Source organism: Bubalus kerabau, chromosome 12 (assembly GCF_029407905.1).
Source record: "Bubalus kerabau isolate K-KA32 ecotype Philippines breed swamp buffalo chromosome 12, PCC_UOA_SB_1v2, whole genome shotgun sequence".
NCBI lineage: Eukaryota > Metazoa > Chordata > Mammalia > Artiodactyla > Bovidae > Bubalus > Bubalus kerabau.
This window is the reverse complement of record NC_073635.1, coordinates 62162214-62185841: the sequence shown is the minus strand read 5'-3', so window position 1 is coordinate 62185841 and position 23628 is coordinate 62162214.

Below are 23628 nucleotides of genomic sequence, written 5' to 3'. Positions count from 1 at the left end.
GCATATCTGAGGTTATTGATATTTCTCCCAGCAATCTTGATTCCAGCTTGTGTTTCTTCCAGTCCAGCGTTTCTCATGATGTACTCTGCATAGAAGTTAAATAAGCAGGGTGACAATATACAGCCTTGATGTACTCCTTTTCCTATTTGGAACCAGTCTGTTGTTCCCTGTCCAGTTCTAACTGTTGCTTCCTGACCTGCATACAAATTTCTCAAGAGGCAGATCAAGTCGTCTGGTATTACCATCTCTTTCAGAATTGTCCACAGTTTACTGGAGAAGATTGCCATTCCCTTCTCCAGGGGATCTTCCTGTCACAGGAATGGAACCCAGGTCTTCTGCATCATAGGCAGATTTTTTTTTTTTTACCATCTGAACCACAAAGGAAGCTGAAGCTGAGCATTTCAATACACATCAAAGAAAAATTAAATATTATCCAAAGAGTTCACCCTCAATTAAAGTTTTTCTAAAAAAGACAGAGATAGCATAAATCATAAATCAGTATTGCACAAAGCATGGTATTATAATGTCATGGTTCTAAGAACAATAAAGCTTTAAATTTCCTTACAGGCTATTCCTGCCTTTTCAGGTATGTTGTTCAAGTTATGCATTGTTTTGAGGGGATATGTTTGCTATAAACAATTCTTTCTAAATAAATGTATGTTCTGAACCACAAGTTAGGATTTGATTACTGAAAATGTGTATATAATGCAAAGCTAATTATAAAGACCCAGCATTGAAATGTACTTTTTCCCCAGGGATTTAAATGATTTCCACCAAAAGAAGAGGAGTTTTCAATATGCAGAGAGCTAGAATGAAGCTTCTACTAAACAATAAAATAGCTTAAGTCAAATAGCCCTTCCCAATCCTTTTATTTCTAACTATTCTATGTGGCTCTGGAGAATTTCAGAATAGTACTGAGGATCATATTCTACATAATACTTATCGGTAACTGAAAATGTGCATTGCTTTTCTTTTAAAAGAAACATTTTTGGTATAGAGATGATGTATTGCTAACAACTGATTCTATAATTAGCAATCTAATTTTGGCTACTCCTAAGCAATATTAAAATGAAAATTTCATTTGCCATTTCGTTTCCAAGGAAATTCCCCAGCTATGCTAAATGACAGCCATGGAGCCACATTGGATTGAAAACAAATGTCACGACATGTTTTTGTGACAGCCAGAATATCTTTAACATTTTATAAAGAAGTCACTATACTTTCATTTTTAAGATGTTTACTTTAATATCCTGTATATACACTTCTTTCCTATTGCTCTTTTTTTTTTACTAAAGAATTGATAGTTTTTATTTTAAGGACATTCTTTATATCTTTATGACAAGAATTTAGAAGCTAATATAAATATTTATCCGTATCTCTGAGATGCTGAGTCTTTTTTAAGATTTTCTGTAGCTACTCTGCTTTGCTGCAAATACAGAATAAAATAAAGAATAAAACTATGTGTTGTGAATGCTACAATATAATTCCCATTTCATGTCATTCTGTGTGTTGAAAACAACAAAGTACTTTTGGGACCAGCACATTTGAGTATGGCTGATAGCCTCACACTCTGTAACTTTAAGACCTTGCTTATCTGCTCCTCCATTTTCAGATAAAATATCAACTCTCTTTCTTAAGATTATTTACTATATGAAAAAATAGCCAACTCAGTGCCTAGCACATAGTATTGTTCAATACATATACTTTTAGCTCTTTGAGAATAAGAGTAAGTAAAAAGATTCCTTAGATGCAATATGAGTAGAGACCGGCAGGATGAATGGAAAACCATAGCACAGAAATGAATGGAAGCAGACAAACTGCATGAAGACCATAGAATTAAGCAAGTACATTTTGTTAACACATAAGGGAAGAGGACAACATAGCATAACCTGAAAACTCTGGAAACCTTCATTGCAGTCAGATCATGAAGAGCCAGAAAAAATAGAGATCTCATGTATCAACCTGTACTTAATATATACTTATGGGAAAATTTCATTTTGGAAATGGAAAACATTATGATAAAATTCCTTTGCAGTTCCATACTTTGATTACTTGATCGATCCATTTATCAACTCATTCAGAGTAAGGATGGATTTCACAAGCCAAATTTGACAACAGGGAAACCAACTACAGTAATGCTGTGGAAGTACATCCCAGAGGTCCCAAGGGAATGAACTTGGAACTGGATATGGAACAATGGATTGATTTAAAATTGGAAAATGAGAACATCAAGGCTATATGTGTCACCCTGCTTATTTAACTTATATTCAGAGTACATCATGCAAAATGCTTGGCTGGATGAAGCACAAGCTGGAATCAAGATTGCCAGGAGAAATATCAGTAACCTCAAATATGCAGATGACACTACCCTTATGGCAGAAAGCAAAGAGGAACTATAGAGCCTCTTGATGAAGGTGAAAAAGGAGAGTGAAAAGGCTGCCTTAAAACTCAACATTCAATCTCTTTAACAAGTGGTGCTGGGAAAACTGGTCAACCACTTGTAAAAGAATGATACTAGAACACTTTCTAACACCATACACAAAAATAAACTCAAAATGGATTAAAGATCTAAACATAAGACCAGAAACTATAAAACTCCTAGAGGAGAACATAGGCAAAACACTCTCCAACATAAATCACAGCAGGATCCTCTATGACCCACCTCCCAGAATATTGGAAATAAAAGCAAAAATAAAAAAATGGGACCTAATTAAACTTAAAAGCTTCTGCACAACAAAGGAAACTATTAGCAAGGTGAAAAGACAGCCTTCAGAATGGGAGAAAATAATAGCAAATGAAGCAACTGACAAACAACTAATCTCAAAAATAGATAAGCAACTCCTGCAGCTCAATTCCAGAAAAATAAATGACCCAATCAAAAAATGGGCCAAAGAACTAAATAGACATTTCTCCAAAGAAGACATACAGATGGCTCACAAACACATGAAAAGATGCTCAACATCACTCATTATCAGAGAAATGCAAATCAAAACCACTATGAGGTACCATTTCATGCCAGTCAGAATGGCTGCTATCAAAAAATCTACAAGCAATAAATGCTGGAGAGGGTGTGGAGAAAAGGGAACCCTCTTACACTGTTGGTGGGAATGCAAACTAGTACAGCCACTATGGAGAACAGTGTGGAGATTCCTTAAAAAACTGGAAATAGAACTGCCTTATGACCCAGAAATTCCACTGCTGGGCATACACACTGAGGAAACCAGAAGGGAAAGAGACACGTGTATCCCAATGTTCATCACAGCACTGTTTATAATAGCCAGGACATGGAAGCAACCTAGATGCCCATTGGCAGACGAATGGATAAGAAAGCCATGGTACATATACACAATGGAGTATTACTCAGCCATTAAAAGAATACATTTGAATCAGTTGTAATGAGGTGGATGAAATTAGAGCCTATTATACAGAGTGAAGTAAGCCAGAAAGAAAAACACCAATACAGTATACCAATGCATATATATTGAATTTAGAAAGATGGTAATGATAACCCTGTATGCCAGACAGCAAAAGAGACACAGATGTATAGAACAGTCTTGTGGACTCTGTGGGAGAGGGCGAGGGTGGGATGATTTGGGAGAAGGGCATTGAAATGTGTATAATATCATATAAGAAATGAATCACCAGTCCAGGTTCCATGCAGGATACAGGATGCTTGGGGCTGGTGCACTGGGATGACCCAGAGGCATGGTATGGGGAGGGAGGTGGGAGGGGGTTCAGGATGGCGAACATGTGTACACCCGTGGCAGATTCATGTTGATGTATGGCATAACCAATACAATATTGTAAAGTAATTAGCCTCCAATTAAAATATATAAATTAAAAAACCCTCAACATTCAATAAGGAAAGATTATGGAATCCAGCCATATCATTTCATGTCAAATAGATTGAGAAGCAATGGAAACAGTAACAGACTTTATTGTGTTGATCTTCAAAATCACTTCACTTTGTGGTCTTCATGCAGTTTTTCTGCTTCCATTCATTTCTGTGCTGCAGTTTTCCATTCATCCTGCAGGTGGTGATTGCAACCATGAAATTAAGACTCTTGCTCCTTGGAAGAAAAGCTATGACAAACCTACATAGAGTATTAAAAAGAAGAGACATTATTTTGCCAACAAAAATTCCATGGACAGAGGAGCCTGGCAGGCTACAGTCCTTGGAGTGGCAAAGAGGCAGACATGACTGAGTGACTTCTCTTCCCTTCCCTTCCCTTCACATGTTTTTTCCAGTAGTCCTGTATGGATGTGAGAGTTGAACCATAAAGAAGGCTGAGTACCAAAGTCTTTGAACTCTGGTTTGAGAGAAAACTCTTGAGGGTCCCTTGGACAGCAAGGAGATCAAACCAGTAAATCCTAGAGGAAAGCAGTCCTGAATATTCATTAAAAGGGCTGATGCTGAAGTCCAAAACTTTGGCCACCTGGTGCAAAGAACCAACTCATTAGGAAAAAAACCCTGATGATGGGAAAGATTGAATACAGGAGAAGAAGGGGATGACAAAGGATGAGAAGGTTGGATGTCATCACTGACTCGATGCACATGAGTTTGAGCAAGCTCCAGGAGATGGTGATGGAAAGGGAAGCCTGGTGTGCTGCAGCCCATGGGGTCAGAAAGAATCAGACCTGACTGAGCAACTGAACAATGATAATAAAAATGGTGATGATATTGCATTATCAAGAAATATTTTGAGTGTAGTAATGTTTGCAATAAAATTTTAATTCTGGTACATGATCTTCCTGTCTCCTTCGTCAGGCATTCATTCCCTTATTTAGTAATATTCATCACACTCTATGTATAAACAGTTACAGTTGGATAATGAGTCTATGTTTCTGGGGAGAAAACCGAGCTGGATGTTAACATGCAGAAATCATCAGGAAATTGCTTAAATTCAAAGATACGAAATTAAATGAGTTCTAGGGAGTGAATGATAAAATACAAAAGAAAGACAGAGAATGATCAAAATGTTAGCTTTATTTAATAAAATAACTTTCAATGGCAGATAGAGATCTTTTATATGCCCAAATTGTGTCTTTCTTTCTAGGACACTTTTTAATTTTTCTTTTTCTCAGTGATTAAACCTACCTTGCAAAACTTCATACATGGTTGAAAGAAATCCAAGAATGTATCTCTTTGTAGGAAATAGTAGGCTCAAGATAAGTAGAAAGAAAGGTCAGAATGAGTAATCCTCTTCTCAATCTTAAAATAATGTTTGAGTATTTCTAAGCATGGAGGAGCAAGCATGGGAGGAAGGGCCATTGGTGTTTTACTAGTATTTTCCTAGCCTGAGAAATGAATGCCTGGTGCTTTTCATTTGCTTTTTGACTTTGTTAGTATATTTTACTTTAAAATAAACTTGATAAAAAATATTTTATCTCCAAATACATAACTAAACAAATTTCACATATTGCCTTCTCTTATACGAACATTTAATATACATCATCAAGATTGCCAGGAAAATATCAATAACCTCAGATATGCAGATGACACCACCCTTATGGCAGAAAGTGAAGAGGAACTAAAAAGCCTCTTGATGAAGGTGAAAGAGGAGAGTGAAAAAGTTGGCTTAAAGCTCAACATTCAGAAAATGAAGATCATGGCACCTGGTCCCATCACTTCATGGGAAATAGATGGGAAAACAGTGGAAACAGTGTCAGACTTTATTTTTCTAGGCTCCAAAATCACTGCAGATGGTGACTGCAGCCATGAAATTAAAAGACGCTTACTCCTTGGAAGAAAAGTTATGGCCAATCTAGATAGCATATTGAAAAGCAGAGACATTACTTTGCCAACAAAGGTCCATCTAGTCAAGGCTATGGTTTTTCCAGTGGTCATGTATGGATGTGAGAGTTGGACTGTGAAGAAAGCTGAGCGCCTAAGAATTGATGCTTTAAGACTCTTGAGAGTCCCTTGGACTGCAAGGAGATCCAACCAGTCCATTCTGAAGGAGATCAGCCCTGGGATTTCTTTGGAAGGACTGATGCTAAAGTTGAAACTCCAGTACTTTGGCCACCTCATGCGAAGAGTTGACTCATTGGAAAAGACTCTGATGCTGGGAGGGGTTGGGGACAAGAGGAGAAGGGGATGACAGAGGATGAGATGGCTGGATGGCATCACTGACTCGATGGATGTGAATCTGAGTGAACTCCGGGAGTTGGTGATGGACAGGGAGGCCTGGTGTGCTGCGATTTATGAGGTCGCAAAGAGTCGGACACGACTGAGCGACTGAACTGAACTGAATATTTACTTGTATTAAAATATAATTTCATAAAGGAGATAAGGGAGAAGGAAGAATCTACGTCAAATTCCTGGTTTGTTTAGGTTGTTGTATGATTTCTCTTTCATTGGCACAACCAGAGAATTCAGGGTGAGCATATATTTTGGGGTACAAAGTCACTAAAATTGCTTTTTATGGTCTCCAAGATTGGAATAGCACTTCCTAACCATAATGAAGTGGCATGCTTATAAATAATTAAAGGGTATATGCTTATGTTAAATAAGCACAAAGTTAATCTCAACTGACCAGATGATAGGTCCATGTTACAGCTTTGTACATTCCAGTGGATAAGATAAGTAATATATTGGACAGCTTATTTATAATTAAGGCTTATTAATATGCTTTAACTTCTGAAAATATTATTTGGGAAATTTCAGTATAGATAACTCTTTCAGACGTTGCCTTGGAAAGAAATGGCTCCTCCCCTATGAAAAATAGTTCTTTTATATTTTTAATTTTTGTTATAAATCAATTACCCATGACATTTTTTGATCTAAAATATTTATTTCCAGTGCCCCAAGAGCATATGTATTTAATTGTGATCGAAAATTGTACTCATCATTTGACCATTCATAAAACATCCATTTTAGTACTGACAGAAATCAATACATCTGCCATAATGCTGCTGCTAAGTCGCTTCAGTCCTGTCCGACTCTGTGCAACCCCATAGAGGGCAGCCCACCAGGCTCCGCTGTTCCTGGGATTCTCCAGGCAAGAACACTGGAGTGGGTTGCCATTTCCTTCTCCAATGCATGAAAGTGAAAAGTGAAAATTGAAAGTGAAGTCGCTCAGTCGTGTCCGACTCTTAGCGACCAGTGGACTGCAGCCTACCAGGCTCCTCGGTCCATGGGATTTGCCAGGCAAGAGTACTGGAGTGGGGTGCCATTGCCTTCTCCCTCTGCCATAATAATGGCCATTAATTCAAGACTGACCTGAACTGACCTCTTTGTACTGTAATTGGCACCCCACTCCAGTACTTTTGCCTAGAAAATCACATGGACGGAGGAGCCTGGTGGGCTGCACCCATGGGGTCGCTAGAGTCGGACACGACTGAGCCACTTCACTTTCACTTTTCACTTTCATGTATTGGAGAAGGAAATGGCAACCCACTCCAGTGTTCTTGCCTGGAGAATCCCAGGGACGGGAAGCCTGGTAGGCTGCCGTCTATGGGGTCGCACAGAGTCGGACACGACTAAAGCGACGCAGCAGCAGCAGCATACTGTAATTTAAAGCATGTTTCAATATGTCTGCTTAATACTGGGACGACTCCATTAAGTATGGTCATCTATAAGCACATTAGAATCTCTAGGCTTATTTTGCTAACACTGAATATCCAGGCAATTATCACAAACCTAACTCTAGAGTATGCATGTCTCTTGGTCTCCCCATTGGACTCAGTTCCTTGAGAGTGAGTTCTTCAATTTATTGATCTTCATTTTTCCCTTACCTAATTCTGTGCCCTGAATGTAATGAACATATTAGTCATATAGCAAATACATTTTAAATAAAAATATTTCATCCTTGTGGTCAGTGTGTAAATGGATATCAGAGTTGGACAGCAGGCAGGATTTCATATAATAGGCTCAATATAAAACTGTTTGATCTTAAACTAATATTTTTAGAGTTTTCTCAATTTGCTTGTTATGTGACCATTTTTTTAGATGAATTATTATCTTTATTTTTTTAATTTAATTTTATTTTTTAACTTTACAATATTGTATTGGTTTTGCCATTATCGAAATGAATCTGCCACAGGTATACATGTGTTTCCCATCCTGAACCCTCCTCCCTCCTCCCTCCCCATTCCATCCCTCTGGGTCCTCCCAGTGCACCAGCCCCAAGCATCCAGTATCGTGCATCGAACCTGGACTGGCAACTCGTTTCATATATGATATTACACATATTTCAATGCCATTCTCCCAAATCATCCCACCCTCTCCCTCTCCCACAGAGTCCAAAAGACTGTTCTATACATCAGTGTCTCTTTTGCTGTCTCATACACAGGGTTATTGTTACCATCTTTCTAAATTCCATATATATGCGTTAGTATACTGTATTGGTGTTTTCCTTTCTGGCTTACTTCACTCTGTATAATAGGCTCCAGTTTCATCCACCTCATTAGAACTGAAGACTGAAACATTGCATGGGGAGTTTTCAGTACATGTTTTGAATATTATAATGTAGCTAAAATGAGTTATAAGTGATATGAAAGAGTGAATCTTTCACTATGCCTGTGCTTTTATAATTTTCATATTTAATGATTCTGGCAACGTTTATGGATATATGTAAATTAACCCATGCAATACTTTGGAGATATCCCAATTTAAACATCTGTCCTTTTCTGTCTGATTATCGTTGATATAAACATGATTCTGATCATGGGTATTTTTATTTTCAAGAATATGAGAAAGTGTTAAAGAGGTAATAAAAGTCTGCCTATTTCCAAGGGCTTTTGTGTCACTGGAAGTAAGCAACTTATTTACAATAGAGCACAGTGTTTGCAAAGAACTTTCTACTGTTTTGCCCCAACATGCTTTGCTCTTCCCTGGAATTATAAGAGCAATGTGATCCCTGAGGTCATACTGTCAGTGATCCATTCTTTGGTATTCAAAAATTCACAGAAGTAAAATATCTACATCGTATGGAAAGATCATTAAACTATTGGCTACAAAATAAGAACATGGCTCCTTAGGGGGAGAGAGCTGCAAATTTTGAAGTGAAGTGAAGTGAAGTGAAGTGAAAGTCCGTCAGTCATGTCCGACTCTTTGCAACCCCATGGACTATACAGTTTATGGAATTTTCCAGGCCAGAATACTGGAGTGGGTAGCCTTTCCCTTCTCAGGGGTTCTTCTCAACCCAGGGATTGAACCCAAGTCTCCCACACTGCAGGCTGATTCTTTACCAGCTGAGCCACCAGGGAAGGAAATTGTGGAACAGGATCAGAAGATGTTTCCTGAAACTTGTGATTCTGAGCAGTACACACTGGCAAGAGGGTATCTGTAAGATGCTAGACTGAAGCACAGTGATTGAACATTCTGATGGAAGAAGAGAAATGATCTATCACGGAATTGCTTATTTCAGGAGAACAAAAACTATTGCAAGTGAAAGCATATGGAAATTCATACAGTGAAATCTAAATTTTCCTTTAAATCTACTGGAAGGAAGAAGTGAGGTGAAAATTTTATCTGAATGGTCAACATAATTGTTGTGATTATATTTGGTTTCTAATTTTTGCCAAGAATATGAAAATATTTTTGGAGACTCTGTGTACATTTGTCTATTAATTATCTAATTTTCCTCTGGACAGTTGTTAGATTTTTTTCTTTCTTTGTTTATTTTTGGCACATTTTGGGGCTAATGTCCAGATAATGGGTGGGCAGAATTATTTGTTTTTGCTTTTTCCATACTGTAAATTCTTCTACCATTACTGATATCATTCAACTTATGTGACATAAAGTTATCGGGAATAGATGCCCACAAACAGCTTTATGAGCAAGTACACATTAGCTATAAGATACAACATATTTTATCTTGACATATTTTATGTTTTCATCCTTACCACCCTCTATTATTCTAAAAATACATTTACCTTCTATTTAAATAGATATCTTTAAAGTTTAAATGAAATATCAGTTTGATTTGGATTCCCAACTAAAGTCATTATGCCTCCATGACTTGGAAACAAAGAATCAAAAGGCAAAACAGGGCACATCTAACCTACGGCCCTCATTTCAGAGACTGTAGAGAGTAAATGACCCAAGGAACTATAAAAATGTAAGGAAAATATACAAAAATAAGGCTTATTAAAAATAATATCTTATATAGGATGTTATTCCTCTAACTCTCCAGATTTCAAGCATTTATCTATAGCTTTATCCAGAGAATGTTTTAAAATTGTGTTTCCTTCATTCAAAAGAAATTATATATGCAAAAAGAAACCTAGAGAATGAGAGAAAATATTGCAAATGATATAAGTGACAAGAGGTTATTATCCAAAATATATTAACAGCTTGCATAACTCAATATCAAACAATCAAATGATTCAATAAAAACTGGGCAGAAGACCTGAATAGACATTTTTCCAAAGAAGACATGCAAATGGCTAACAGGCACATGAAAAGATGCTCCTTTGTTAATTATTAGGGAAATGCAAATTAAAATAACAGTGAGATATCCACCTCACACTTGTCAGAATGATTATCAACAAAAATTGATATCAACAAAAAATTACATACAAAAAGTGTTGGCAAGGATATAGGGAAAAGGGAGCCATTGTACACTGTTGGTGGGAATGTAAATTGATGCAGCCACTGTGGAGTCTAGTATCGAAGTTCCTGAAAAAATAAAAATAGAGCTACTATATGCTATCTATCCCACCATCTGTGACCTGACTGCTAGACAATAAGGGACATTCTCTATTATTCTCTTCTTTTCTCCTTTCCTTCTGGAGTTTATAGAGACTTAAGATTTAATGCACAAATTTGGGAACCTTAAATGCAGTTATTTTCAGGCACTAGATTATTGAAAAGACATCAAGTTGAAGGATATAAGCACCTGCTTGTATTTACAAGCAGTTACATTGAAGTTTACATTGAAGTTAAAGAGATTAACTTTGGAGTGAAGCTAGCACCGACTCATTCTCTGCTTTTTTAAAAAAATAACATAATATATTGGTATATGTCAAAAATTTTATTTCACATGCTCTCAGAAAGGAATTCTGCTGTTTTGGGGTAAAATGTCCTAAAAATGTTGATAAAATCCAGTTGATTTATGGAGTTCATTTCTTCTATAACCTTACCAACTTGCTGTTTAGTAGTTCTATGTATTATTACGGGGAGAGAAATATTGAAGTCTCTAACTGTAACTGTAGTTTTATCTAAATTTCCTTTAAGTTTTGCCAGTTTTTCTTCATGAATTTTTGTTTTCAGGCACAAAAATATTTGACTTATTGTGACTTCTTGGTGAATAAGCAATGCCCCACCAATCCCTGGTAATGTTCTTTGCTCTTATTCTTCTTTGTTATTAGTAGGGCCACTCTAGCTTTGTTGTGTTTTGATGTGTTTGCACAGTAGGTATATCTTTATTCTTCTTTGTACTTTTAAACAACCCTATTTTTCTTTTCTTTTTTGTGGGTGTTTAGATTATTTATGGTCTTTTACCATTTATATTTTATTATACTTTCTCTATCACATGTCTGTCTCATATCTTTATCCATCCATCAATACATCTGACTTTTTAAAAAAAAAATATTATTTATATGCCTGCACTGGTTCTTAGTTGCAGCATGGAGGGGTCTTTGTTGTGGTATGTAGTATCTTTTTTTTTTTTTAATTTTTGTGGTTAAGTGCTGCTGCTGCTGCTGAGTCACGTCAGTCGTGTCCAACTCTGTGTGACCCCATAAATGGCAGCTCACCAGGCTCCTGTCCCTGGGATTCTCCAGGCAAGAATACTGGAGTGGGTTGCCATTTCCTTCTCCCGTGCATGAAAGTGAAAAGTGAAAGTGAAGTGGCTCAGTCATGTCCGACTCTTCGCGACCCCATGGACTGCAGCCTACTAGGCTCCTCTGTCCATGGGATTTTCCAGGCAAGAGTACTGGAGTGGGGTGCCATCGCCTTCTCCAGTTAAGTGCTAGAATTAACACAAAGAACAAATATTACAGGGGTTTGTTCCAACCTCCTAGCACTAGAGGTCCACCAATCTAAAAGGAAGGTTCCTCTTCCTCAGAGTCTTGGATCTTGTGGTCTCTTGCTGTGACATTTGTGATTTTTCCATTTGGTGATTTTTAAAAGGTCACTTTAAAGCTCTATAAGCCCAACAGGAGGGGTTTCCTGGATTTCTTTTATCTATAGAAAAGCGCTCACTTTTGTATTTTATGCTGTGTAGTGTAGTCCTGAGAAAACAGTGGGAAAAGAATTGGTAAATCACCATTGGTTCAGGGTTACTTGTAATTCTCCCCAATCAGTCTGCAACTATTTATTTTTCAAAATCCTTAATCAGTTGTTAATACTAAATCCATTCTTGGAATGATTCATACTTTCTTTTGGTGGAAGAGTCAGAGTGAAATATGCTTACTCCATCTTACCTAGAACCAGAAGACAAAATCTGCTGGCATTTTGAGCATAAAATATATATATTTTATATGTTCATTTGAAGGAAAAAGATAGATGATAAAATACTTTTGATACAACATCATTAAATATCACAATATCTCCAAACCCAAATGTTAATGTAGGTAGTTTTGTTTGATAATTTGTGCTTTAAAATATGGGCTGTGCAATTTCATAGAGCCAATAAGTGATTGTATCAATAAATTATAATGTGAGTCAAAATGCCAGAAATTAATTCCACAGGAATGGCCATAATACAACAGCTCAACTTTTAATATGGGATAGCTTCCATGTCACAATATTGCTGTATTTTAAATATCATACTTTCATCTTCATCATTCTCTTATAAAAATCCATACATTCCTAAAATATCATCTCATTTATGCAAATACTTCCAAGCCTATTCTCTAAATAATTAAGAAAGATTTCTTATTAGTTTAAAAGAACATGATTTTAAACATAATATTAGTAAAAGATAGATAAAACAGTGCAACTTTGTCACTAATAGATTTAAAGTTTATTCCTGTAAGAGGAAAAAAAATATGTTTTTTCTTTCCAATCAGCTCCAACACTTTTAGTCATATATTCTCAATGTACACAAATGTTGGGTTGGCCAAAGTGTTCATTCGGGTTTTTTCCATATCTTACAGAAAACTTGATGAATGTTTTGACCAATCCAATAAAAAATAAACATTAGACACTATTTTTTATCATAAATACCTAACCCTAGATTCATAACAAAACAAACATCATATGCAGAACCAGATATAAATTGTTTAGTAACTAAATTTCTAATAAAGTACATAAAGTCTGCTATTGGAAAATCTGTATTAATTTTGAAGTTCTAAAAACATTCATTTACAGTAAAATGCCACATTGTATACTTATATTTTAGGTAGAAATCGCCTGAGTTACTTATGCATTTTAAAAAAGTAAGTATATTTTGGTTATCCAAGTTTCCCACAACTTGCAAATTAGTATATGTGTTTATTTTCCTGGAGAAGGAAATGGCAACCCACACCAGTATTCTTATCTGGAGAATCCCATGGACAGAGGAGCCTCGTGGGCTACAGTCTACAGGGTCGCAAAGAGTCAGACACGACTGAGCTACTAACACATATATGTGTTTATTTTAGGTCAAAATATATTTATCTACTAATAAAATTATGTTTGGAAGAATATTCAAGTTTTATATTGACAATATTAATGTAATTTTAACTAATCATTTATCTTTTGGCATATTCTTTGCTAGTAATATATTTCATTTCTTCTAAAGAATTTTCATATTATTAAAATTATTTACGATCAACCTAAATCCTTCCTCATTTTATCAAATTCATCAAATTTGTGTACAAACCAGTTCCCCTTGGGCACATGGTATGAAAAGCATCTCAAATCATCCCTAATGAGCAAATTCCCACTGAACTATTTTTTATAACCCTATAAATTTATTCTTGATTAACATCTCTTACTGATATTAAAACTCTATTACTTTGGAATCTGAAAATGAGTCTGAAATAGAACACTGAAGGCTGTATTTAGGAGTGTTATTTTTCTGACATCAGAATGATCTGAATGATCTCTTAAGATTTTTCTATGCTTTTTTTAAAAAATATTGCTTGGGGCCATTGAGATAACTTTAAATTCATCCTGCTGAGAGGCTAAGCAGAAAGGATTAATAGAGAGTATGTTCTTGCATTTATAAGAGCTAAACTAGGTTGTTTAGAATCAGAACACAGCAAGTCCAAAGGTACCTCCAGCAATGACTTGAACAGATTATTAGCCAATTTTAAGGAAGAGAAAATATATGTCCTCTAGCAATTTTATTCATTCAAGCATAATTGAAATGCTGTGAAATAGATCTATAAGCAGCCTTCATGTGAATAATTATTTAGTGTCTCTTTTTTATCAAAAGGACTGTTTGGAGGAACTGTTTGTCTCCATCATCTAAACACATATTAATTTTTCTTTCATTAAAATTTGATCTCTTATAGAAACTGCTGTGATCAAAAATGAAACAAAGGGGTTTCTCCTCAGAGTATTTTGCCTTATTCCACTTTAGTAATTCAGAACTACTTAAATGTACCAGAGAATTGCAATTACCTGCAGGGTGATTTTAGCTTTAGCTGTGGCAGCAGAAAGAATTGCCTTTTTAAAGCTTATCCTCTGTTTCTGTGGGGTGAATTTTGGTATTCTCCATTTTAGATGCTCATTCTTAAAAATATGAAGGTGTAAATGAGACACTGGCCAAAAAGTGGCCAAAGTATTTAAACTGCTTTCACTTTCTGATTTTTATATTTGACAATTAACTCATAATTATCAAAGACATTTTTGTCTCCTATTAATCTTTACCTACAAGTTAAGTTTAGCTACTTAGAATAAAAAGATGAGCTTACTTTTACTTTGTGTGTCCAGAGATTTTCACTATAAAAGAAAATTTAGAGCTCTGAGCAAACAATTTTTTTAAAAAGAATCTTTACAGCTTGGTGACATTCAAGAAGAAGATAATGTCATATATATTTATTTTAATTTTTGGAATGTTTTTTGTAAATGTTTAAATATTGTGTGGCTCAATATCAAATACTGTTTTTGATTAATATGCCTAATATACGTGGGTGAGCCCCTCAGTTCTCCTCTGCATTTCTTTTGGTTGCTGGAGTTCATAAAGAGACATGCAAATACTGTACTTTGTACTCCTTGATGCATTGGCAATGTGGAAAATAAATCTTTACATAATTTATCTGTTTAAAACAGCAATATTTATAAAACTAATAAAAGCCTTAAATGAAATTAATGAAGTTTTCCTTCAGTACAAAAAAATGTTGAGATACTGAATTTATCCAGTAAGAACAGCCAGGAAGAGGGGGAATCAAATACCATTATAATATTCAAAGCAAAGTTGGTTTATCAAAAGTTAGTATTTCATTCGTTTTTAAACAGTTTTCTTACACTTAAAAAAACATTGTATTGAAGATGCCTTAAGACATCATTAGGGCAGAATCAGGGCTAAGCTAGTAAATTAAACCAAAACTAGAGAAATTTTGGCTCAATGTAAAAAGTACTTTCTAAAAACTAATCATTCCTTTTCATGTGTAGAATGCATAACTATTAAGGAAGTTATAGAAGGGTTTCAACGTTGGGGAAAAAAATCACATTAAAATGATATTTGAGGACATCTAAAACCCTAATAATCTATAAGTTCAGTGTGTCCATTCCTCATTTAATTAGCCTGAGCACATTTTTTTATAGACTTCATTTTGTTCTTATTTCAAAGAAGATAAAGGGTACAAAACCACAAATATATATCATTGTTTCATTTGGGAAGAAAGAGTTCTAATTAGGTTTAGTCATAAAATATATTGTCAAAAGTTTAAAGGGTGGAGCACTGTGATGTTCCAATGAAAATTGTTTATGCAAATCATTGTTGCTTATCAATCAGATAGAGGTCATTATTATAATTATAACGTTATGTGAACAATCATCAATAAAACATATTGTGTTTAATTAGTACTCTGAATGTCTTTTTAAAATTAATTAATTTATTTTAATTGGAGGATAATTACTTTGCAATATTATGATGGCTTTTGCCATACATCAACATGAATCAGCCACCAGTGAACATGAATGCCTTTTTAAGTTTCAATTGTTAGAATTCTACTTTTAAAATATGTTCATTGAGCATGTTATATCATGAACCATAGTGATTTACCATATTTTATTAGCTGAAAATGGGAAAATACAAGCTATTTCTGTCAGCGGTGAAATACATGAAAAATTATGTGAATGTAACAATGCTTTTATCCATTTTCTTTAGGGATGTATTGAAAGGGACTATTTTATACATTCCTAATGAATATGTGGGCTTCTCAGGAGATGCTAGTGGTAAAGAATCTGTCTACCAATGCAGGAATCAGAGGAGATACGGGTTCCATCTATCTCTGGATCAGGAAGATACCCTGGAGAAGGAAATGGCAACCTGCTCCAGTACTCTTGCCTGGAAAATTTCATGGACAAAGGAGCCTGGCAGGCTACCATCCACTGGGCTACAAAGAGTCAAGACATGACTGAATGACTGAGCACCACAAAGAGTGAGCATTTAGGTTTTAGGATTGATTGCAGCCATGAAATTAAAAGACACTTACTCCTTGAAAGGGAAGTTATGACCAACCTAGATAACATATTGGAGAAGGCAATGGCAACCCACTCCAGTACTCTTGCCTGGCAAATCCCATGGACTGAGGGGCATGGTAGGCTTCAGTCCATGGGGTCGCGAAGACTCAGACATGACTGAGCGACTTCACTTTTACTTTTCACTTTCATGCACGGGAGAAGGAAATGGCAACCCACTCCAGTGTTCTTGCCTGGAGAATCCCAGGGACAGCAGAGCCTGGTGAGCTGCCATCTATGGGGTCGCACAGAGTCGGACACGACTGAAGTAACTTAGCAGCAGTAGCAGATAGCATATTCAAAAGCAGAGACATTACTTTGCCAACAAAGGTCCATCTAGTCAAGGCTATGGTTTTTCCAGTGGTCATGTATGGATGTGAGAGTTGGACTGTGAAGAAGGCTGAGTGCCGAAGAATTGATGTTTTTGAACTGTGGTGTTGGAGAAGACTCTTAGAGTCCCTTGAACTGCAAGGAGATCCAACCAGTCCATTCTGAAGGAGATCAGCCCTGGGATTTCTTTGGAAGGAATGATGCTAAAGCTGAAACTCCAGTACTTTGGCCGCCTCATGCGAAGAGTTGACTCATTGGAAAAGACTCGGATGCTGGGAGGGATTGGGGGCAGGAGGAGAAGGGGACGGCAGAGGATGAAATGGCTGGATGGCATCACTGACTCGATGGACGTGAGCCTGAGTGAACTGCGGGAGTTGGTGATGGACAGGGAGGCCTGGCATGCTGCAATTCATGGTATCACAAAGAGTCGGACAGGACTGAGCGACTGAACTGAACTGAAAGGGCAACCTACTGCAGTATTCTTGCTGGAGAATCCCATGAACAGAGCAGCCTGGTGGGCTACAATCCATGTGGTCTCAGAAGTCAGACACCCTGAGTTGACTTATCATGCACACAAAGAGCAGTCTAATGGTACTCATCATTTTAGAAAATGTTGATAACTTTTAACCCTCAAGTATTGTATCTCTGGGAATTGATCCTGGGTGAGCACATAGAGATAGGTATAGTAGTTGCTATTACAGCCCTGTGTATAATGTCTAAAAATCCAATATATAATACTTAAAATATATATATATATACTTATGATCTCTAAACATACATTGCATAACTTAAAACTCACAATGTCACACAATGTTAGCTACATATAATGTTTATATTTTATAGATGCAAAAATAGATGCACAGAGAGATAATACAACTTGCTCAGAATTATAAATGTGATGTTGGAAGATAAAGATTTATATTAATGATACAATTCAAGTTAAATTCCAATTCCTAGTTCATAATGTCCACATAAACTTGTCTCTCAGTGACTGAAGCATATTCTCTCGATGAGATACTGTGCAGCAGTAAATAGTAGGTTTGAGTACAGTGTTTCAAACTAATGAAAAATCATTTGTTAAGGACTTCTCCGATGGTCCAGTCTTTGAGAATCTGCCTGCCAAGGCAAAGGACATGGGTTCCATCCCTGGTCTGGGAAGATCCCACATGCCGAGGAACAACTAAGACCATATTCCACAACTACTGAAGCCCGAGTGTCTAGAGCCTGTGCTCCAGAACAAGAGAAGTCACCACAACGAGAAGCCCATACACCCCAACTAGAGAGTAACTCCTGGTGACCACAACTGAAGAAAGCCCACATGCAGCAACGAAGACCCTGAAGAGCCAAAAATAAAGAAATAAACAATTTTTTAAATGTATTTTGCAGTCTAGAAATAGATTTAAGTGTCTTTAATTTATCAAATCCATGAGCTCTTAAAACCATGTTATTGTAAAAAGGGCAATATTTGTATCTCATATTCATAGATAAGGAAATTGAGATACAGAGAGGTAAATGAACTTGGAAAAAGTCACTCAGCTAGTTAAGTGTGGAAATTAGGCTTGAATTTATGCACACCTGGTAGTAAACAACTGTCGGTGACAAATTATAGCACTGTTCTTATTTCACCTGAAATTATTTCACATAAATTTTCAGGAAATTTTCTGTTGGATATATTTTTTAATATCTGTATATTTTTGGAAATGATTGAAATTATTTTTACCCTTTTCCTATTTTCTGACTCATTGACTTTGTCAAATTTTTCTCTGTAAGTCTTCTCAGGTTCTTTGTCATAGCATGTTGTTTTCCTTTCAAGATGTTTTGAAAAATTGCTTTTCCTTTCTCTTTTTCAGAGGCTTGAGTATGATGTATACATTTATGCCTCTCCTTGTATTTCTTTCAATTTGTGTCCACTTATCTTAATGAACATATGCATTGCTAACTTTGATAGATTATTAATTTTTTCTCCTGCTACATTTCCTTTCTCCTTTCTGGAACTCCATTTACACTTATTTTAGACTTTTACTATGTTGTCTTTATGTCAAAGTCTCTGCTTTCCTCCCCTCAACCCCTATTTTTTTTTTTTTTCCCTCTCAACAGGTTTGGATATTTTATATTGTCCTTATCAAGTTAACAAGTTGTATTTTACAGTGCCATTCTACTATTAAACCTATCCAAAGAGTTATAAATTATAGCTATGCTGTTTTGTATTTGTATCCTTTATAAGTGATTCCATTTATTGATATTAATACTCTCCATTTGTTCATCTATTTGTCTAACATATTTTGTTATTTTCCATACCTTTATATTATTTCAATTGTTTTAAAATCCTTATCTGTTAATCTCTGTGTCTAGATTTTCTGTGGATCTCATTCTAATGTTTGTTTTCCTCTTGGTTATGAGTTATATCATCTTATTTCTTGACATGCAATAATTTGTATGTTATCCTAGACAAAATATAAAAAGGAACAGAAAAATACATAACATGGGGAATTAGAATTCAACACATGAATTTGGAACGGGGGTACAAAATTCAGAGTAGAACAATGTGCTTAATATTTTTTGTTATCTGAAATTCTGATTGGGTCTCTAGTCTCAGCTGAAGGATTGTGTGAGTCTGTTATTTGGAGATTTCAGGCTTTTTAGCTTTTACTTTCTATTGTACCCTATTCCAAACATAAGGAATGTCTTGTGTGAAAAGCATGGTATGCACTTGAGAGAGGCCCCATTCTTTAGGTGTAAATATTTCTTCTAAACAATACAAGATTACATAAATTGTATTTCACTTTATAGAAAATCTTAACCTGATACTTAGCAAAAGAATTTGGCAAACAGACTGTGAGATAAACAAAACCAAGCATTTAGGGCTCCTGAATTTTCTTTTTTTTTTTTCTTTTTTTTAAAAATTTTATTTTATTTTTAAACTTTACATAATTGTATTAGTTTTGCCAAATATCAAAATGAATCTGCCACAGGTATACATGTGTTCCCCATCCTGAACGCTCCTCCCTCCTCCCTCCCCACACCATCCCTCTGGGTCGTCCCAGTGCACCAGCCCCAAGCATCCAGTATCGTGCATTGAACCTGGACTGGCAACTCGTTTCATACATGATATTGTACATGTTTCAATGCCATTCTCCCAAATCTTCCCACCCTCTCCCTCTCCCACAGAGTCCATAAGACTGTTCTATACATCAGTGTCTCTTTTGCTGTCTCGTACACAGGGTTATTGTTACGGTCTTTCTAAATTCCATATATATGCGTTAGTATACTGTATTGGTGTTTTTCTTTCTGGCTTACTTCACTCTGTATAATAGGCTCCAGTTTCATCCACCTCATTAGAACTGATTCAAATGTATTCTTTTTAATGGCTGAGTAATACTCCATTGTGTATATGTACCCCAGCTTTCTGATCCATTCATCTGCTGATGGACATCTAGGTTGCTTCCATGTCCTGGCTATTATAAACAGTGCTGCGATGAACATTGGGGTACACGTGTCTCTTTCCCTTCTGGTTTCCTCAGTGTGTATGCCCAGCAGTGGGATTGCTGGGTCATAAGGCAGTTCTATTTCCAATTTTTTAAGGAATCTCCACACTGTTCTCCATAGTGGCTGTACTAGTTTGCATTCCCACCAACAGTGTAAGAGGGTTCCCTTTTCTCCACCTCTTCTCCAGCATTTATTGCTTGTAGACTTTTGGATCGCAGCCATTCTGACTGGTGTGAAATGGTACCTCATAGTGGTTTTGATTTGCATTTCTCTGATAATGAGTGATGTTGAGCATCTTTTCATGTGCTTGTTAGCCATCTGTATGTCTTCTTTGGAGAAATGTCTATTTAGTTCTTTGGCCCATTTTTTGATTGGGTCATTTATTTTTCTGGAGTTGAGCTGTAGGTGTTGCTTGTATATTCTCGAGATTAGTTGTTTGTCAGTTGCTTCATTTGCTATTATCTTCTCCCATTCTGAAGGCTGTCTTTTCACCTTGCTAATAGTTTCCTTTGATGTGCAGAAGCTTTTAAGGTTAATTAGGTCCCATTTGTTTATTTTTGCTTTTATTTCCAATATTCTGGGAGGTGGGTCATAGAGGATCCTTCTGTGATGTATGTCAGAAAGTGTTTTGCCTATGTTCTCCTCTAGGAGTTTTATAGTTTCTGGTCTTACGTTTAGATCTTTAATCCATTTTGAGTTTATTTTTGTGTATGGTGTTAGAAAGTGTTCTAGTTTCATTCTTTTACAAGTGGTTGACCAGATTTCCCAGCACCACTTGTTAGAGCCAGAATAGCACAAACACCCAAATCTTTGCTAGATTTTCTTTCCCAAGTTGAGCACTTTCTATTAAGGTCAAGTTCAATCATCAGCCATATAAAGGGTTAGTAAATGATCTCTATGAAGAAAATATTCAATGATATACTGTTACTGTATAAAGGCTGTCCCTCTGGAGTTTCAGATTATTCAGTTTGATTTCCTTCCAAAGTTGGTATGCTTTTGAGCATCCTAGACAGTGTAAATTATATCTATAGAAAATTTTCAATACAAGCTTTGGTTTAAAACTTCTCAAGGACTGCCACACCCCCACTTCACATAATGCCAAAGCAATTCTTGTGGCCTTTGGAGATAGAAAACAACCTTTAGGGATGTCAGTCTTATAGGCAAAAATTTTATTAAACATGTACTGGCATGAAGATTTCTCTACCCTTCCACAAAACTTGCGTCTATGAAAACCAATGTTTGAGTTTCTCTTCTTTGCTAAATTCCTCAAGGAAGAATCAGCTTTTGCTTTACTTCACTGAGATTGGCACAATGAATACTGGCAAATTTATCAGGTCATAAATGATTTACAGTATATACTATCAAATATTTTCAGGTGTTATGTAAACTGGATGCATTGTCAGCAATAATACCAGAAGACATTTCTCCCCATTTACTCTTCCAGCCTTTCATTCACCTTTATCACATTTAAATTTATCAAATTCATCAGAGATGAAAACTGGACCAAACCCAATGAACACTTTCTGTCCATCACTTTCCAACATCACTTTACTTGACTCAGCATCAAGACTGGAAGTATTTTATCAGTTCATCTCTCTCTAGAATAAATTATCTTTAACTTTGTGCATCTTTATTTTTGGTTTCTCTCTTTACTTATCTTTGTTTGTTAGTTTATATGCTAATATGGCATATTATACTTTAAAAATTGAATTAACCTAATTTTAATACACTATTATTTTCATAAGCAGCTTGGCTGTGGTACCTAGAAGGTTATGTGGATTTTGGTGAGTCATATTCTTTTAACATTTCACAAGAGTTTTCAATTAAAACTAAACAGATTTTATATGCTGTTAGTAAAATTCAACTAGTTGAAAAGAAAAATTATTGGATAAACTCTAAAAATATATAATTTACCAAAACTGGAAAAAAAAATTCCCTGGAAACACTGTATTAATGAGCACTTTTAAGTGCCAAGGACTTTGATTTGAGGTATTCATGATGGAATTTCTGCACTAGTAATAATGAGGTTTATTCTCATCATCTATATTCTCTGAATTATTGCTTAGCATCCCCTTTATAAAGCTCTGTAGAAACTAAAACAAAAAATATTTTACCTTAGTATTCTTCTTAAGATTTTTTCAAATTAATTTCCAATATTGTTTTATCTATACATATTATTAATATAAGGTTTAACAATGTATGTATATATATACATAAGTACTCATGCATACATCTGTTTGTGTATAGTTAATAGACAGAGATATACATGATATTTTTAACTGAATTTTATAGTTTTTTTTTCTTTTTTTTCTTTTATTTTATTTTTAAACCTGAAACACTGTATTAGTTTTGCCAAACATACCACGACTTAGTAATATCACTGGGGCTTCACTGGTGGCCCAGCGGTCAAGAATCTGCATACAATGCAGGAATCCCTCATTTGATCCCTGGGTTGGGAAGGTCCCCTGGAGAAGAGAATGGATACCCGCTCTAGAATTCTTGCTTGGAGAATGCCATGAGCTGAAGAGATTGGCAAAGCTACAGTCGAAGGGGTCTCAAAGAGTTGCACATACTGAGTGACTAGTACACACAAACACAAACACACAGAGTAAAATCACAAGATTTCATATTCATAATTGTTTTATTATATTTGGTAGCACTGGGTACATCCTCAGTTGTTTCCAACTCTTTGTGACCCCATGGATTGTAGCCCATCAGGCTTCTCTGTCCAGGAGGTATCCCCTGCAAGTATACTGGAGTGGGTTGCCATTACCTTCTCCAGGGGAATTTCCCATTCCAGGGGTCGAAGCTGTGTCTCCTATATCAACTTTCAGTTCAGTTCAGCCACACAGTTGTGTCCAACTCTTTGTGACCACATGAACTGCAGCATGCCAGGCTTTCTTGTCCATCACCAACTCCCAGAGCCTACTCAAACTCATGTCCATTGAGTTGGTGATGCCATCCAGCCATCTCATCCTCTGTCATCCCCTTTTCCTCTTGCCCTCAATCTTTCCCAGCATCAGGATCTTTTCCAATGAGTCAGTTCTTCACATTAGGTGGCCAAATAATTCGAGTTTTAGCTTCAGCATCAGTCCTGCCAATTAATATTTAAGACTGATTTCCTTTAGTATGGACTGGTTGAATCTCCTTGCTGTCCAGGGGACTCTCAAGAGTCTTGTCCAACACCACAGTTCAAAAGCAGCAATTCATCAGTACTCAACTTTCTTTATAGTCCAACTCTCACATCC